We start from the raw sequence: 19,710 nt of genomic DNA, 5'->3' as shown, positions 1-19,710 counted from the left end.
AAATTCATTTTACAATCTGTTTTGATTCACTTAAATTTCTCTAAGAATTTGTTTACTTTGTTCTTGTCTTAATTTAATTATTTTCGTCCAAAATCAACCCCATCTTATTTCTTCGAGTCATATTAATTAGAACTTGTCTTAGATTATGTTTTTAAGTGTTTTAGTTCATTAGAAAACCAAAATTCGTCCAAGTTTGTGTTAGAGTCCCAAAACTGCCCAGATTGTGTGTTTAAGGTAGTTTTGAGTGTTTAGGGGCTGTTTTGAGTCTTTTGGTTTGTTTTAGTGTTTGAAAGTATAGTTTTGCATTCTTTGAGTCTAGTTAGTGTTTTAAACTTTGTTTTTACGTTTTCAAGTCAGTTTCCAAGTGATTTAGCAATCCCTCATAATCCCCGGCCTAGAACGATCCCTACTTACATACTTTACTACAATTGATAAAAAGAGGATTTAATTTGTGTGCTTATATATTTCGCATCATGCACGGTAATGTTACAACACTTCGGTCAAGCAACAACACCTGCATGTGCCCAAAGAAACCTTTTCTATACATGACCAAGTCATAAAGACAAGCCCGGACGAAGCCAACTTGGATTTTCATGGTGGCAACAGTCAACCCGACGATCCTCGAGATGACTCTTTCACCCAGCAAGCACAACCCGCTGAAGAGCTGGAGAAGGTTTCTATATCAAAAGATTATCCAGATCGCATGGTGAAGATTGGTACCACCTTGTCACCACCCATTCGGTTGGCATAGATCTCTTTTTTGCAAGAGAACACTGAGGTCTTCGCCTGGTCATACGAGGACATGCCAGGCATCTCTCCCGATATTATATGTCATCGCTTGAGTATTGACCCCAAGACCAAGCCGGTGAGACAGAAGCGAATATCTTATGACATTGAACGATACGAAGCAATGAAGGTATAAGGTAAAAAACTCAAAGGCATAGGCTTCGTACGCAAAGTCAATTACCCAACATGGGTAGCAAATGTGGTTCTTGTTAAGAAAAATCCGACCAAAGAAAGTCTCTTGCACCAAAACGTCTTGTGAAGAATATGTGTCGACTACACCAACCTAAATAAAGGATGCCCGAAGGATAGCTTTCCTCTTCCTCTCATTGACAAACTTATAGACTCTACGGCAGGGTGTGAACTCCTGAGCTTCATGGATGTTTACTCTGGATACAACCAAATCCTCATGAACCCTTCGGACCAAGAACACATAACCTTCACTACTGACGGGGGACTATATTGCTATAAAGTCATGCCTTTCGGCCTAAAGAATGCAGGAACGACTTATCAAAGACTGGTCAATTCAATGTTCACCAAATAGATTGGGAAGAGCATGGAAGTTTACGTTGATGATATGCTAGTCAAGAGCAAACATGCTGACCAACACATCGCTAACCTATTTGAAACTTTCACCATTCTAAAGAGGTTTTGAATGAGGTTGAACCCTAACAAATGTGCCTTCGACGTAGGCTTTGGCAAATTCTTAGGCTTCATGATAAGCCAACGAGGCATTGAGGCTAATCCTGAGAAGATCAAAGAAAACCTCGACATGAAGGAACCAGTAACTTCAAAAGACATCCAAAGCCTTCCTGGCAAGGTGGCAGCCCTAACTAGGTTCATTTATAAGGCCACAGACAGATGTGCTCCTTTTTTCAAAGCACTAAAGGGAAGTAAGAAGTACATTACATGGACTGATGAATGTGCAGAAGCATTCAAGAACCTCAAAGACTACATAAGTAAAGCCCCTCTATTCTCCAAACCTGAGGTTGGTGACACTCTCATTATCTATCTGTCGGTATCGGCTTCAGTAGTAAGTTTTGTTGATGCATAAAACTGGAGGTCTTGTAACAACGTAAATCCGACCGTGAATCTGCAAGAAATGTAAATAACACAAGATGTATCATGGTTCACCCCAAGGTTTGGGCTACGTCCACACTGATATTGTATTTATCTGAGAGGTGAGGAAGAGAATGTGAAAGCCTCTGTAATGAGAGTGAGGCTTTGAGAAGGGGTGAGAGGGCCTACGAATTGGCCTAAGAATTGGCCTCTTCCAATTGTGAGGGTGAGGAATCCTTTTATAGAATAAGGGCTCCTCACTTATTACATATTTGCCCTTTCCTTTATTACATAATTACATTTAAGTCCCCCAAGTATTTATACGAGATCTAAATACGGAGGCCCTAAGTATGGTATAAACAGTAGTCCCCCAAGTCTTCAGTCAAAAGAGTCTTTTGGCTAGAGACTTGAAATTCAGTCTATGTGTGGGCCGAAGTAACTAGATGTCGTCTAGGACTGATACTTGATATGAGGTGGTGCTCAATCTGAAATGATGCTCAACTAGAAGTAGCACATGCTGTGAGGCTGCTCGGCTTGTGGCGTTGAAGGTGAGGGAGTCCCTTTTATAGAATAAGGGCTCGCTCCTCAATACATGAATGATGGGCTAGAGTTGATGCTATCTAATGATGGTGAGAGAGTCACATTTATAGAATAAAGGCTCGCTCCTCAATACATAAATGATGGGTTAGGAGTGATGCTCGCGGCAAGGCGGTTGCTCAGCTAGTGGTGATGCTCTCTAATGAAGGTGGGGGAGTCCTTTTTATAAAATAAGGGCTCGTTCCTCAGTACATGAATAATGGGTGCTCTCTAATGAAAGTGAGGGAGTCCCTTTAATAGAATAAGGGCTCGCTCCTCAAAACATGAATAATGGGTTAAGTCCCCCGAGTATTTTTCATGAGGCCCAATATATAGTACATATTGTAGTCCCCCAAGTCTTCGGTCAATAGAGTCTGTTGGCTGGAGACTTCAAATTGAATCCATGTATAGGCCGAAGTGGCGGTTGTTCGGAGGCGGTATTTGTATACCTGCACTGAAGCTTTGTAGGTGAAGCTTTGCAAGTTGAAGCTTTGAAGCTAGAGCTTTGTAAATGAAGCTTTTGAAGCTAGAGCTCTGTAAATGAAGCTTTTGAAGCTAGAGTTTTGTAAATGAAGCTTTTGAAGCTAGAGCTCTATAAATAAAGCTTTTGAAGCTAGAGCTCTGTAAATGAAGCTTTTGAAGCTAGAGCTCTGTAAATGAAGCTTTTGAAGCTGGAGCTTTTGTAAATGAAGCTTTTGAAGATAAAGCTCTGTAAATGAAGCTTTTGAAGCTGATTAACATGAGTGATGCTCATGAATGTTTATGTTGATTGTCATGAGTGATGCTCATGGATGTTGACATGAGTGATGCTCATGAATATTGACATGAGTGATGCTCATGAATGTTGACATGAATGATGGTCATGAATGTTTATGTATGATTGACATGAGTGATGCTCATGAAATGTTTATGTATGATTGGCATGAGTGATGCTCATGTATAATTTTGGAGTACTGGACGTACTTTTGATCACCTGGTTGGTGGTAATAGCGGCAGGCTGCCGAATAATTTTTAGAGTACTGGGAGTACTTTTGATCACTTGGTTGGTGATAATAGCGGCGTGGTGCCAAATAATTTTTTGTCGTACTGGACGTACTTTTGGTCACCTGCTTGGTGCTATTTTAGGCTTATGGGCCTTCGCCCTCCACACAACATTCCAGCCCATTTATTTTGGGCTTGCCTTTTTTTTTATTTATTTTTTTTTTATTATTACCCTCTGATGGGGTTTATACAGAAATCTTCGAAAGATAAGAAAAATAAATTACATCATTCAAAAATAAAGGTTTCGACAGTTGCAGATTATTGGTGCGTACTGTACCTACTGCGTACTAAGTTGCTTCTGTTGGTAGCGTTCGTTGGCTTGGATGGTTTTTTGAGAGACTGGGAGTAACAGCTGCTGTCAGATCTGAATTCGAATGAGCTGGCTTGTTGGCCCATCATCATCATGGTTGTCGACTGCACCACCCCACTATGCATCCCATTAATGTTATATGCTGTAGCACCATGACCATGCACATGCAACTGTTGTTAGATTTGAATTCGAATGAGCTGGCTTGTTGGCCCATCATCATCATGGTTGTGGACTGCACCACCCCACTATGCATCCCATTAATATTATCTGCTTTTGCTTTTTTGTTTTGTTGGTTGTAAAGGTCAGTGTACTCCAGCTTTTGATTCTTGTTTGCCCGAGGAAGCTGGTGGAGCTCGAGAGCTACTCCACTCTGATTTGACCCGTCGACCTCTCCGCCATCAATTGCACCCCTTGCCTCTCTCCCGCCATGCTCTTCGTTCCAGGACTGGTTGCCTTTATTTCAGCTTGCCACGTTAGCTTTCTCGGCGAGCTCTTTCATTAGGGAAGCATCCTGGCCGCCCAGGCTGATGTCAAAGTCGATGACGTGGATGAAGGCTGATCCGTTGAGGGCTTTGAGCAGGGCCTAATTTGTTGTAATGTAAGAGAACATCGCGACCAGCGAAATTCTGGAAAAGGTCTTGTGGGCGCGGATTGTATGGATGATGTCGGACGAGGGAGAGAACTCGCGCGCCTCCATATCAAAGCCATTAAGGAGGGATTGAAGAGCGTCCTTGAAATAAACAGCAGCGGGCTGGAATGGCTTTCCGATGGGTTTCGACGAGGAGGAGGATTACATCATGTCGTTCAAACAGTTTAGGGTCGCCTGAGTGAGTTGTAACTTGTCCGAGATCATCCAACGGTTTGTACAGGTCATGGAAGTGGGAGGCTGAGATTTAAGGTAGAAGGGGGGGAGAGAATTGTATCAGTGGCAAAGACGGTGGCTTTATCCTCGTTTGCGAGGCGGCAGATGACAGAGTCATCGGTGGTGGTGACCTTGAAGAAGTTCCTATTCTTGACGGGGTGGTCGGTCGTCGGTGGTGGTGCCTGGCAGAACATCCAACCCAGTTGGCCTCCTCCAAGAACACCAACAATTACATCAGCAACTCCATGAACAGCTGCATCATCTTTCCCAGTAATCACGTGAGGGTCACGTGATACTCGGCAGGCCAGGACTGGTTGCACTTCGTTTGGGGTTGCTCCTTGAGTGAGAGAGAAGAGGAAGAATTGAAAAGCTCGTACTTTTCCATGGAGCAGAAGAATGGGTTTTTCATTTTCGGCGCAGCCAAACACGGACTTAGCCCAAACTCCTGCGAATCAAAGCGAGAGTTGCAGCAGCCAGGGCTATGTTGGAACATTATATAGAGAGAAAACCGAAACCTCACAGCGCTGCTCTCTGTTTCTCTCTCCTCATTCTCTCTCTCAAGAGTAAGCACTTGAACCAGAAATCTTGAGAGAGACTTTGGGTGGAGGCAAACGAAACGACAGAAAGAGGAGGAGGATGAGAGGGTGGCCCCGTGGGTTTTCTGGGAAAGCTTTGGGTTTTTGGATTTTTGCAGATTTTGCAGATTCACGGTGGAGGTGAAAAAATGAAAGAGAACCGACATAGTTTTTTGTGTCGTTTCCCACAGACGGCGCCAAATGTTGATGCACAAAACCGAAGGTCTTGGAACAACGTAAATCTGACCGTGAATTTGCAAGAAATGTAAATAACACAAGATGTATCGTGGTTCACCTCAAGGTTTGGGCTATGTCCACACTGATATTGTATTTATCTGAGAGGTGAGGGAGAGAATGTGAGAGCCTCTGTAATGAGAGTGAGGCTTTGACAAGGGGTGAGAGGGCCTAGGAATTGGCCTCTTCCAATTGTGAGGGTGAGGAGTCCTTTTATAGAATAAGGGCTCCTCACTTATTACATATCTGCCCCTTCCTTTATTACATAATTACATTTAAGTCCCCCGAGTATTTATACGAGATCTAAATACGGAGGCCCTAAGTATGGTACAAACAAGTTCCATTCTCATTCAAAAGGATGATAATGTCAAACGGCTTGTGTACTACTCTAGCAAGGCCTTACAAGATGCAGAGACACGATACTCCAACATTGAGAAATTGGCTCTAGCATTGGTCATGTATGCTCGAAAACTTCGCCCTCACTTCCAAGCACACTCCATCATCGTGCTTACCAATCATCCTCTTCGACAGATACTCCAAAGTCCTGACACTTTGGGGTGAATGATAAATTGAGCGATAGCATTGGGTGAGTTTGACATCTCCTACCAACCAAAGCCAGCTGAGAAGGGCCAAGCAGTGCCGGACATCGTCGCCGACTTCACATATCCTGTTAACATTGTTTCTACAACTAAAGAAGTGGTTTCATTACCCTTGGATGCTCAGAAAATAGAACCAATAGCCCTAGCATGGAGTCTATATGTTGATGGCTCATCCAACCAACAGGTTTGTGGAGCAAGACTAGTCCTTACGACCCCTGATAAAGTGGCGATGGAGTATGCTATTCGTTTCAAATTCAAGGCATCGAACAATGAGGCCGAATATGAAGCCCTCCTAGCAGGCTTACATTTGGCCAAACACCTTGGGGTTAAACGATTTGATATCTTCAGTGACTCCTAATTGGTGGTTAACTAGGTCACCAACAACTTTGACGCTAATGATAGCTCCGTGGCAGCATATCTAGCATAAACACAATTGTTGCTCAAGCACTTCCACTACCAGATCACCTATATTCCTCAAGCGGCAAACAGTTATGCAGATGCTTTGGGTTGCCACACCTCAGCAGTGGAAGACAAGATTGGGAGAAAAATTCAGGTCAAATTGTTGGATTATCCCGATTTATAGATTCCTTGCTCATGGCACCCTTCCAAATGACAAAGTCCAAGCTAAGCAGATTCGATACAAGGCTAACCGTTACTTGATCATTAATGACGAACTCTACAAGCAGGGTTTTAACGTACCATACCTAAGATGCCTTACGCCCGCAGAGGTGGAAACTGTCCTTCGGGAAATAAATGATGGAGTCTGCGGAAATCATGTTGGATCTCGATCCCTAGCACACAAGGCTTTTCGCTAAGGATATTACTGGCCAAATCTCCACCAACATGCCATCAGAATATCCCTCTCATGTGATAAGTGTCAATGCTACGTAACTATTCCTTACTCCCTTCCCGAGCTGCTCACTCCTATGATCAGCCCTTGGCCCTTGGCCCAATAGGGACTTGATTTGATCAGCCCAATGCTTGCAGGGAAGGGCAAGGTTTACTATGCAATCATTGCAGTTTACTACTTCACAAAGTGGGCCGAAGTAGAACCCTTGGCAACCATTAATAAGGCAAAAATAAAAGACTTCATGTGGAGGAACATCCTTTGCAGATTAGGCATTCCCAATGCGATAGTCACTGACAACGAACGACAGTTCGATAACAATAAGTTCAAGATGTTCTTCTCTAAGTTCAACATTAACTTATGTTTTGCCTTCCTAGCTCATCCCCAGTCTAATGGATAAGTTAAAGCCATCAACAAAATAATCAAGCGAACTTTGAAAACCAGCTTGGACAAGACTAAAATTTGTTGGCCAGAATTTGTACCCTAAGTTCTTTGGTTATATCGCACTTCGTATCAGACATCAACTGAAGAAACCCTATTCTCACTTGCTTTTGGTACAAAGGCAGTTGTCCAACTTGAGCTTGAGCAAGCAACGTTCCAAGTCCAAAACTACGTGCAAAGCGAAAATGACAAACAACTTACCCTCAACTTAGATCTAGTCGAGGAACACAGAAACCAAGCTCACTTGAGGAATGTCGCCTACAAGCAGCGCATCTCTAACTACTATGACTGAAGGGTCAAACCTCGCTCTTTCAAAGTGGGGGACTAGGTATTAAAGAAAAGATTACTCTGTGACAGAGTCCCGAGTGAAAGAACACTTAGTCTAAACTGGGATGGACCGTTTGAAGTTGTTGGCATTAGTCACCCTGGCTCCTACAAACTTAGAAGCTCCAATGGCAAAACCCTTGGCCATCCATGGAACGCTGATCACTTGAAGTACTATTACAAGTAAACTCACATTGTACAAGTGTTAAGCTTCAGCCGTTCGACATCCTATGTAACAAAGACTATTTGGCATGAATTCAATAAAGAGGTGATTTAGACAAGTCGGTCCTAATCCTCTTACATTCCTAGCAATGAAACACTCAGGTTCAAAGCTTCAACATGAATGCTTCCAACATGAAACAAAGTCTAAGTATATGTCAACAAGACTATACAAATAAACAAATAGCTTCATAGTATATTCGTTCGATCATACATTCCAACACATTCATACATAAGCCAACTGTGCTTCGAAAGCGTTCAACATACTTTGTGTCATTTGACACTTACTACAATGTGCCTTGACACCTTGCCCTTATTCTCACCAACTAGGTGATGAAATGTGAAGAAGGAACTCATCTTCATGCCACCAACCAGGTGATGAAATGTACAACCCGTGCTCTTCTTCATGCCACCAACCAGGTGATGAAATGTACAACCCGTACTCTAATATTATTTGGCAACTTGCCACTCATGCCACCAACCAGGTGAAGAAGGAACTCATCTTCATGCTACCAACCAGGTGAAGAATTAACTCATCTTCATTCTACCAACCAGGTGATGAAATGTACAACCCGTACTCTCCTTAATGCCACCAACCAGGTGATGAAATGTACAACACGGCCAGGTGATGAAATGTACAACTCGTACTCTTTTTCATGCCACCAACCAGGTGATGAAATGTACAACCCATAATCTAATATCATTTGGCAACTTGCTATTCATGACACCAACCAGGTGAAGAAGGAACTCATCCTCATACCACCGACCAAGTGATGAAATGTGATGAAAGTTGATGAAGGAACTACAACTCGTAGAAAGCTTCACACACTCTTGATCTAGACTGTTCGAAGCAAATTCAATTTATATGGTTCATCCAAACCTTCGACTACTACAAAGTGTGGCTTGCATCACAATCTCTTGCTCAATAGTGTGGAAGAAAAATTTGTATATGTTGTCTCTCCCATATTTTCAAATTTCTAATTTTCCCAAAAAAAAAAGAAATTGGGAAATTCAACAAAGCTTCATCAATGAAGGACAACTACAAATTCTCAAAAGCTTCACACAATCTTGATCAAGATAGAAAATTAATTCATGGTAACCAACAAAGCTTCACCACAAAAGCTTCGCCAACAAAAGCTTTATCAATAGAGGACAACTACAAATTCTCAAAAGTTTCATACTATCTTGATCAAGATAGTGTGAAGCAAAATCAATTCATGGTAGCCAACAAAAGCTTCAAGTCCAAAGCTTCACCGACAAAGCTTAAACTCCAAAGCTTCAACATAATCAAAGGCCAAAAGTCATGTATACAATGGGAAGTCACGTCACATTGAGGGAATGTAGTCAGAAAATCTGTGTGAAAATAGAGAGTATATCCGATGAGGAATTGAGGGAATTCTCTAAGGCATGTTATTGCCATCAAAACCATGTTTTAAATTGATTAAATGCGAGCTAGTGAGTTGTGACTACGATTAAGTATGCGCTCGAGGGTAAGGATAGCTAAAATCTATGCGAGTGATGATCTTTGGCATGTTATGTTTCATTGGAAATCCTTGAGGCAAATGTTGGAAAGATTAGAGTGTGTTTTGTTTCCGTTGTTTTATTTTGTTTGTTTCGTTTTGCTCGAGGACTACCAAAAGCTAAGTGTGGGGGAATTTGTTAGGAGCATATTTATGAGACTTAGTTAGCTTGTTTTCTTGCATTTTCATAGTTTGTTTGTGTTTATTAGGTTGGAAATTTGAGTAGTTTGAGTAGAAATTTCTTTGTCCCACATTGGCCATTCCCAAAAGATTTTATCACTTTATAAGGCTTTGTCCTTTATAAAAAGTGATTAGAGTAATAGGCCTGGAGACTAAAATTGGACTCACCCTTGGGGTTGGGCTTTGGGGTGTACTAATTAATTGGTAATTAATATATATTTAATTGTCAAATGATGGGCCTTGGGCCTTGGGGCTCTTGGGCTCTAATAATTAAATTAATTAATTATTTTCGGAATTAATTAATTATTTTTAATTTCGAATTTAAATTAATTAATTATTTTTACCAACAGACTCATCTTTTCAGATGAAGTCTGAAGTGTGAAAACGCAGAAACAAAACACCTTTTTCAGCAGATGTCTCCCAACAGATGCATCCCTTCCTTATACCAGTTGCGAACAGGTATAATCACATTATATATACATCCATCTGCATGGCATTTAGAACACAAAAAAAAATCATAAATCTTCTTCTGCAATCATAAACATCCTTTCTGAGAGAACCACATGAATATTCACCAGAAGTCAATTTTCCGGTGTTGGAATTTCTAACTTAGATCGGTGAATCCTGGTGAAGCAGACGTCCGTAAAACTATAAGCACTGAGTAGGGGCGAAATTTCTATTTCAAGGACATTGCGGTACGCAAGCCTCGATCTTTTGTTACTCTGCTTAATTAATATTTCATCTTGTTGAGTCTCTGGAATATATTTATTCGTATTTATTATTAGCAAATTTATTTTATTGCGGATTGTTGACATATATCCAACATATTATAGTGTTTTAAGCTATTTTCGTGTGTTTGTAGGTCCAAATAACAAAGTTGGCAAGAAAGTGCATTTTGGAGCATTTTGGAGCAGTTTTGGGCACTAAATGGATCGCACATGTATGGGCCAAGGTGGATGGACGTTTTTGGAGTTCAAAAGGCTAGGAATATGATAAGGAGATGAAGAAATTAAATTCAAGACAAAGAAGATAAGGAACCAGCAAGAAAGAAGGAACATTATCCAAACTACCTTATCTTATCGAAATTGTAACTAACCTTATCTTATCTTATCCTAATCCTATCCTAACTTAATTCCAGCTGCATGGGGGATTTATTTTCAGATTAGGACACATTAAGATAGGTTTCTAGAAGCCCTTATCCATTCCTACAAAGGTGCCGCACCTTATCCCTTGTTTTTCTAGGAATCAGCCACAAAACAACCTTTCTAGAAAGCCTTATCCCTTGTCCTACAAATCTGGCGCCTGGACCCTTTTTAGAAGCTCTAGAACCTGTAATCCTTTTCCCTTAGGATTGTGCAATCCTTTTCCCTTCAGATTTGGGTGAACCCTAGTCCTTTTCCTTCATGAATTGTGCCAAATACACATTCCTTTCCTTCAGAAATTTGTGGGTTTCCCTAGCCTTATAAATACAAACCTTTGTGCAGCAATTAATCGACCACCCTCTACCATCAGACCACTACACTATCCACCTTTTACCACAAATTCGTCCTTAACATCCATTATCCCCAAAACTACCAACCACACCTTGTGCCGCAGCAAGAAGGAGAAGGAGAGCCCTTGGACGTGCTTGCCATTCGAGTTAGAGTTGCTGAAACATTTTAGGTGTAATCTTTCTTTTGCTTTCAATGTTTAGATTCAATAATCTTTGTTTTGTGAGTATGAGGAACTAAACCCCTCTTAGCTAGAGGGAATTTTGAAACCATGATTATACTTGCAATATGATTTAATTACCTTCAGTTGTTATTTCATAAATTGTGAATTCAATTTGCTTAACTTTTTTATTGATAACTTATTCTTCTATGTTTATTAAGAGTGCACGCTTAGTTTTCATGCAGGGATTTGAAGCTAAAATATAAGGGAGTTTCACTTAATAGTTACAAACTTATATTTACAAGTAATGGAGGTCGCTTATAAACGATCGTGTTAAGTGAATTCCTGGCATACGTATCATGCGCTTTCATAGTTACGAATACCTTGTCAACACTTATGATTTTCATAGAACTTAATGACCTTTGATTGTTTCTCTACTATGCGCTTTCATGTAGGGAACTTTTGAAGAATAATTTGATTGCGATGCGCCATTTCCATTCAATTCAATGACTTAAGGAAAATCTGAGGGTTAATTTAAGCGTACCTAATTAACTTGGGGTGTTGAGGTTCATGGTTCATCGAAACAGCAACTGGAAATAGTTTTGTATGCAAGTGTGTCAAGTGTGGAGAAAGACCTTCTAGCTAGCCTATCATCCATCTAATTCACCCAGTTTCGTCTAAAATCTGTTTAAGTCTTTCTTGTTTTGTTTTATTTTATTTTCGTCCAAATCCAATTTCCCCTTTACTTTGTTGAGAAATATTAGTTAGAACTTGTTTTAGATTGTGTTTTTAAGTGTTTTGAGTCAAGGAAAACCTAAATTTTGTCCAGAAAGTGTGTTAGTGTCAGAAACTGCTTAGTTGCTATTTTTAGGCAGTTTTGAGTGTTTTTAGCTTACTCTGAGTCTTGTGAACTTGTTTTGAGTCTTTTGAGTCTAGCCAAATGTTTTAAGTTTATTTTTGTGCTTTTTTTAGTTATTTTAGAGTGTTTAGCAATCCCTCCTAATCCCCGGTTTAAGAACGATCCCTACTTATTTATATACTACAATTGTCAAAAGAGGGTTTAATTTGTGTGTCAAGTTAATTTTCACATCAGAGCCCCAGAAAGATGAGGCACCAGAGGGTGATTATTAAGAGCCTCAGTACTGGACAGAAACCCAGAAGGATGAGGCACCGAAGGTTGATCATTTGGAGCTTTATTATGCGGTACAACCGTAGAAGACAAAGGCAATAAATGCCTTTGGAACAAACCCACAAACCTCTAATGATCAAGTAAAATCTGACCATCAAATTCCTGCAGCTGGTCAAGCTTCCTCTTCATGTTTGTAACATAGTCATGTGCGAGCATGTGCAACTGCTTATTCTCATGCTTGAGCCCTCTGATCTCCTGTTTGAGACTTATCACTTCAGCCGCCAATGATTCAACTTGGCGGGTTCGAGGAAATAGGCGTTGGGCCATATTAGACACAGAACCTACACACTGAACACTGAGAGCCAGAGAATCCTTAACAGCCAACTCATCAGACCGTTTGGAAAGTAGTCTGTTATCTTTGGGAGTGAGAAGGTTCCTGGCCACCACCACAGCGATCATATCATTCTTCATCACAGAGTCCCCAACGGTAAGAGGACCAATAGGGGATAAAAAGGATGGACGCCATATGTTGTCTCAAGAAGGCATGGCTGCCTCTTCACCAAAGTTCAAGTCAAAACGACGGTCGGATGGGCCAGACATTCTCAGAAATGATGAAGGAGAAATAATGTGCAATAAATCTCTGAAGTACAAAAATAAGGGGAAAATTCCTGCAAGCAATAACTCTTTTAAGGTACTTCTTGCACACAATTGGTGCCCCTATAAAAGAAAGGGCAACAAGGCCATTGGTTCAAAAATCGAAGAGGCACCACTCCCCGGATTTCGAGAAGTAGATTTTCCTGAGTAAAATATGTCGACAATCCCCACACGCAACATCAGCTCCTCAATTACCACAGATAACTTTGCCAAAGATCTCTGACAAAGTTTAGACACATAAATTTTGAAGGTCCAACTACCCTACCATTACCCACAAGGGTAAAGGAATAGCACCACTGCTTGATAACTGGAAAGTCCCTGTGTGTGTCAACCTCCGTGCTTCGTGGCAAGGCAGACTGACAAAAATGCCCAACCTTTACTCACATCGAGAAAACACTCCCAACATGATTACTTGCTCAAAAATCGAATCAGCACCACTCCCCGAATCTCGAGAACCAAACTCCCACCAGGATTGCTTTCTCAAAAATCGAAGAGGCACCGCTATCCGACTCTTGAAAGCTAGACTCACAATAGGATTGCTTTCTTAAAAATCGAAGAGGCACCGCTCTCTGAATGTTGAGAGCCAAACTCCCAACAGGATTGCTTTCTCAAAAATCAAAGAGGCACCGCTCTTCGAATCTCGAATGCCAGACTCCCAACAGAATTGCTTTCTCAAAAATCAAAGAGGCCCCATTCTCTGAATCTCAGGAGCTAGGCACCCGACAAGATTGCTTTTTCGAAAACAAAAGAGGCACCGCTCTACAAACTTCGAGAGCCAGATTTCCTTGGTTAAAGCTTGTCTGCAATCTTCACACGCAACATCAACTTTCCAGATACCACATACCACTTTTTGAAAGTGCTTTGACAAAGTTAAAACACGTGAATCTTACAGCTCCTACTACATTGCTATGACCGAGAAGGGTAAAGGAACAGCGTTACAACTCGCTGTTAGGACAATTCCTATATATGTCAACCTTCATCCTCCACAGCCAGGCAAACCTACAAATAAAAAAAAAAGCTCAACTTTTCTTCACATCCGAGAGGGCACTCTCAGCAGAGTTTTTCGAAATACTCAGCTTATTTTCCCCCGATAATACCTCTACAAACAAGCCACACCAGAGCCATAGTATCTCATATCATCAGGGTTAAAAGCAAGAGTATCCCATATCATGCTTTTCCCCTATCTTTTCCTTTGGCCATGTTCTTACTTGCAAGACAAGGAGAAAGAAAGCAATCAGTCAACACTTGGAATCAAACTTCCAGTCAGGAACTGACTACCTGGAAATCCTTGCCTGATTACTTACCTGGCATTGCTCTCGAGTACTTATCTTCAACATCTTATGCTTCCAGAAAAGATACCACATCTGCCTGAGCAACAGATATGGCAAATGAGAAGGATACAAGGAAGCATGTGGAGACAAGTGCAACAGAACATGTGCCGATTCATCTATTACTTTGTCAACAGCAAAAGTATCCTATATCATTAAGGTCGAACGCACTTTTGATTTGATGGACTTGTTTTAATCCTTAAATTCTTGAGTCGACCTTATACTCTGGAGGAAACCAGAAAACCCTCCAGCCCAGTTCAAGAATAAGCCTGTGGAAACTTACTTCTTCAAAAGAAAAAGTATCTCATAACATCTCTTCTCATTTTTCTTCTCCTTATCCTTCCTGCTACCTACAAGATAGGGAGAATGAGAACAATCAGCCAGAACTTGAAATCAAACTTCTGATCTGGAATGATTGCTGGGAGCTCTGATTGCTTACCTTGTTTGTCACCTCTTTCGGCGAATCTCCTAGCTCAGTGACTTGGGGGACTCCTACTAAATGGTTTGTATCACGCTTGACCAAGCTGGAAACTACAAGTAAGCTTTAAGTGAAATTGATACATTACCTTGTGCATCTCTCCACCGGTTAAATATACCACCTTTGGATGGAGGAAAAGTATTTCCAGAGAAGATGCCACATCTACCTATGAGACAGATAAGGCAAGTGAATGAAGGATGATTTTGTGAAAACATGTTCATTTGAATAACATCTATAGCATGCAATTAACAATTAAAAGGCGGAATCATGCTTGCATGCATTCCAAAACAAAACATTACCCATGAAATTCAAAGCCTAGTAGATTGGTGAACCAAGACTCAACTCAAAATCAAAGTGAGTTGAAATTTACCTTTGTAGATTCCTCTTTGCATAAGCAAAGGCTAATCACCCAAAGAGAGGGCCTTCATTCCTTGCATCTAAAATCTATGGATTTGGATGGATGAAAAGGTTTCTCCAAGTTCCCAAAATTGAAACCTCTAAGTCTCCACACCAAGGAGAGATTGGAGAAGAAATGAGTGACCTTGGAGTAGTGGGATTGCTAGATGCACCCTCCAAGGGGGCCGGCCTCCTAGAGAGAAAAGGAGAGACATGTTCTCTCCATTTTCTCCAAAAGAACCCTTAATGAATTTAGGCTATAAAGTCCTTTATATAGTCACTTCAAATAAGTGACCTAAAGAACCAAAAGGCCATTCTCTCTAACATGGCCGGCCATATAGGGAATTTGGGCTTTTGGGCCTTTGTGAATCTTTATTCATTAAATTTTCATACAACTTAAGTCAATGGGCTTGACGTTCGAAGCCCATTGGGCTTTAAGGTCCAAAACTATCCTGAGGTCTTTAATGAACTTATTCGTTTGATTAATTAACATATTAATTAATCCTTGCCATAAATAATTAAACCATTTAATTATTCTTACTCATCTCCATTGTTTCTTCAATCTTCACCTTACACAGTGTACGATCCATTAGGTTCCTTTTAGCGAGGCAGTGGGCGATTAAAACCATTTCACATCGATTGTGAATTGAAACTTACTTTCAATTCTCCCTTTAGTGATTATACACATTTAGGGCTTCCACAAACCATGAGTGATGAAGGAATTATTTTGAAAAACATGTTCATTTGAGCAACATCATATAGCATGCAATTTAACAATTAAAGGCGGAATCATGCTTGTATGTACTCAAAAACAAAACATGACCATGAAATTCAAAGCCTAGTAGATTGGTGAACCAATAATCAACTCAAAAACAAAGTGAGTTGATAAATTTACCTTTGTAGATTCCTCTTTGCATAAGCAAAGGCTAATCACCCAAAGAGATAGGGGCCTTCATTCCTTGCTTCTTAGATCCATGGATTTGGATGGAAGAATAGGTTCTCCAAGTTCCCAAAATTGAGAACCTCTAATTCTCGACACCAAGGTTCGATTGTAGAAGAAATGAGTGACCTTGGAGTAGTAGGATTGCTAGATGTACCCTCCAAGGTGTTGGCCTATTTAGAGAGAAAATAGAGAGACAATTCTCACCAATTTTCCCCCAAAATAAACCCTTAATATTTCCTTAATGAATTTTAGTTATAAAGTCATTTATATAGTCACTTCTTTAAGTGACCTAAACAACCAAAACCCTAATTCATTTCATCATGGCTGGCCATTTAGGGATGTTTGGGCTTTTGGGCTTTAATGAATCTTTATTCATTAAATTGTCATACAACTTAAATTAATGGGCTTGACGTTCGAAGCCCATTGGGCCTTAAGGTCCAAAACTATCCCGAAGTCTTTAACGAACTTTTTTCGTTTGATTAATTAACATATTAATTAATCCTTGCCATAAATAAATGATTAAACCATTTAATCATTCTTACTCATCTCCGTTTAATCTCCAATCTCCACCTTACACGGTGTGCGATCCTTTAGGTTCCTTTTAGCGAGGTAGTGGGCGATTAAAACCATTTTACATCGATTGTGAATTGAAACTATTTTCAATTCTCCCTTTAGTGATTACACACGTTTAGGGCTTCCACAAACCATGGTTGACGCCTAGCAGCATGTCATGGTTACCCAAGCTAATCAGAAGAGGTTAGAGAACCTATTCAGTTCGGGATTACAAATGCAATACGGTCTTTCTCTAATCTAATACTCTTGACCACATTGTTTGGTTTGATAGTTTATTTTCTCATGTCTACTATCCAATGTGTGTCTTGTGCTTATATGATTACCATGAATGTGATTCGGAACGCATTCCCTAATCTCATTCATACTCTGATCAGAGATTTAAATCATATCATAGAGTATTCTCCCTCAAACGGTTTGAAGGTTAGAGATCCCTTGTTGCGCATTCACTTGTCTCCATAGCTAAGTCACTTGACCCCAACGATGCCGTGGACACCCTCCTGATGGAGTGACTTTGACATAATCAAAGATCAAGGTCTTAACCACAAGACAACTATGATGCCTCAGGTCAAAGGACTACTTTGCATTATCCCAACCATGAGTTCTCATGTGACATGGAATATGAGAACCCTTCGTTGATCGCGTTCAGTGAACTCATTCTCTATTGAGCACCTACCGTACTTGTCTTGATGTCACACACACCAATGACTCGAGACTAATCACTCTCCCTGAGAGAAGACATAGTACGTACTGATCTTGACGGACTGTCAACGCCCAATTGGCAATCCTATGATCAGGAACGTTTAGGATGTGTCTACGAAAGAATGGTCTCATGAATCTAACTTCATTAGATTACATTCTCCCAATCACATATTCCTTGGACTTTATCGTTTAAGCATATAACATTTATATGAGACGGCTCAAACAATAATTTATGCCCTTTATATGTAAAACTAGATTAGTTTAACATGTGAAATGTCCGTAAAGTATCATCACATGGTTGGCTTTAGGGCACATTTCCAACAATCTCCCACTTGCACTAGAGCCAATCAGCTTGGTCATCTTGATGATACCTCTTCTGTAGTCATTTCATAAATGGCTGAATAGTAGGCCTAGACAGTGGACATCTATATGTGTTATCCATAGAAGCAACCTTGAGAATAACGACGTCACCATTATACATGATTCTCAATCATGTGGTTCAGTCTCTCATTTGTGTTCGGATCTTGATGAGACCTTGATTCCCAGGCTTAAGCTATCGCCCCATTAGTGTCATACACTTTCTGGTTGGAACCGAATCGAGAGTTCATAAATGAACTTTCCCATCCAAACAACATTGTTGTAAACTTCTATATGGCAATATATCTTGCATTCATAATGGAACACACTAAAGTCATTACTTTAATGTTTCCATCCAAATATCTCTTTAGTCATAATAAATAGATTTCTGTTTATCTCTTCATTCATAATGAAGAAACATACAATGAAGGATTAGATTCATAATCTAATACATTTACGCTTCTATTACGTCACTTTGATTCTTCCTCGATCTTTGAGGAATTTATCCTTTAGTATTTCTTAAATACTTAAGGACTCACTTGACAGATGCCATGGTTCTGATCCTGGGCTTGCACTGATATCATCTTGTACCGTTCTAGGTACAACTCATATCAATGTTTTTCATACAATATGAAATACATAAATCACCTTTCTGCATATGCATAAAGGATTCAATTTACGCATTATTTCTTTGGGAGTCAAAGGGTACATTCCCTATGAGAAGGGCAACTTGCTAGTCTCACTAGAATCGTCCTTCTTATTGAAGTTTATCATCATATGAGAAACTTCCTAGCATCCATTGTCTATTATTAGGGATTGATATAATCCAATTATATCATGAAATATATCATTATAGATTTCCATCCCATGTACATAGACTATATCTCCCATATACATTCTATCTTCATATAATGTATTAAAGTCTTAACTTTAACGAAGAAGTATTCTTTTCATTTCCAAAAATTAATATATCATATATATTTAAATTTTTAGGAACATGATTAACTCCCACTAATCTTTTGTAAAACAAGTAAACAAAAGATTCATTTACATCTTTATGAGAAATCAAACGATTTGATCCTTTTCTCATAAAATGCAAATAGCTCCCACTAACTTGCTAAGATCCATGATGGATGGATCTCTACAACTTATATGTCTTGTGATTTATGGTTTTAGACATATATTATCAAGACTATCTTAATAATGGTTTCGGAAACCCATATTATGTCCAAACATTGAATCACCATTTAGTTGTAGCTAGCAATTTTCAAATTAATTGAAACCAAGACTATCTCAAAGATAGTTTCTTCAAAGTCAACCAATCTCTTTGATTGTAGTCACCTTAAGCTACCAATTAGCTATGAAGGTTTCATTATTTCGAGTCAAATGGTACTTTACCATTTCCTTGAGTATATATCGTATATGCACTCAATGTAGTCATAAGGATTTTCATTCTTATTTCTTTCGAATTAAGAGGTGCAACTCTATGACATAGTTATAAAGTTCAAAACCATTCAACTGAGACGGTTTATAAATCCTTATCGACTACCTTGGAGCTTGTGGTATAGGAACTAGGTTGTTATATTTGTTGATTACTTTCTTGTCTCTCAAAGAACCCATTCTTTGAGTTCTATCTCTCGTTCATTTGCTTTTCGGCAAATCACATTGTAGAATTACAATGAACTACCCAACAAAACAACATTTGTTAGTTGGTTTATAGAAGCGATATCCAAAAGTTATTTTAAGGATATCCTACAAGATTGTTATTAAACAAATATTGCTTATTAGCACACAACCCCAAATCTTAACATGCTTAAGATTTGTCTTTCTTTCCAACTACATCTTATGGAGTCATGAAAATATTGGAAGATCTTCTCATTGACAATCATATTGTTTTAGAAGTATATATCCTATATATGGGTAATAGATAACA

At 39.7% G+C, this 19,710-nt stretch overlaps 1 long non-coding RNA gene across 1 annotated transcript; it reads left to right on the top strand.

Annotated features, from left to right (window-relative positions):
• Positions 1–1,824: 1,824 nt before the first annotated feature.
• Positions 1,825–5,731, top strand: LOC126622197 (uncharacterized). Its single transcript, XR_007623360.1, has 2 exons — positions 1,825–1,923; positions 5,508–5,731. It is a non-coding gene; the product is annotated as an uncharacterized LOC126622197 (long non-coding RNA).
• Positions 5,732–19,710: the final 13,979 nt, after the last annotated feature.

This window comes from Malus sylvestris, chromosome 5 (assembly GCF_916048215.2).
Source record: "Malus sylvestris chromosome 5, drMalSylv7.2, whole genome shotgun sequence".
NCBI classification, from domain to species: domain Eukaryota; kingdom Viridiplantae; phylum Streptophyta; class Magnoliopsida; order Rosales; family Rosaceae; genus Malus; species Malus sylvestris.
This window is presented reverse-complemented; position numbering and strand designations above follow the sequence as displayed.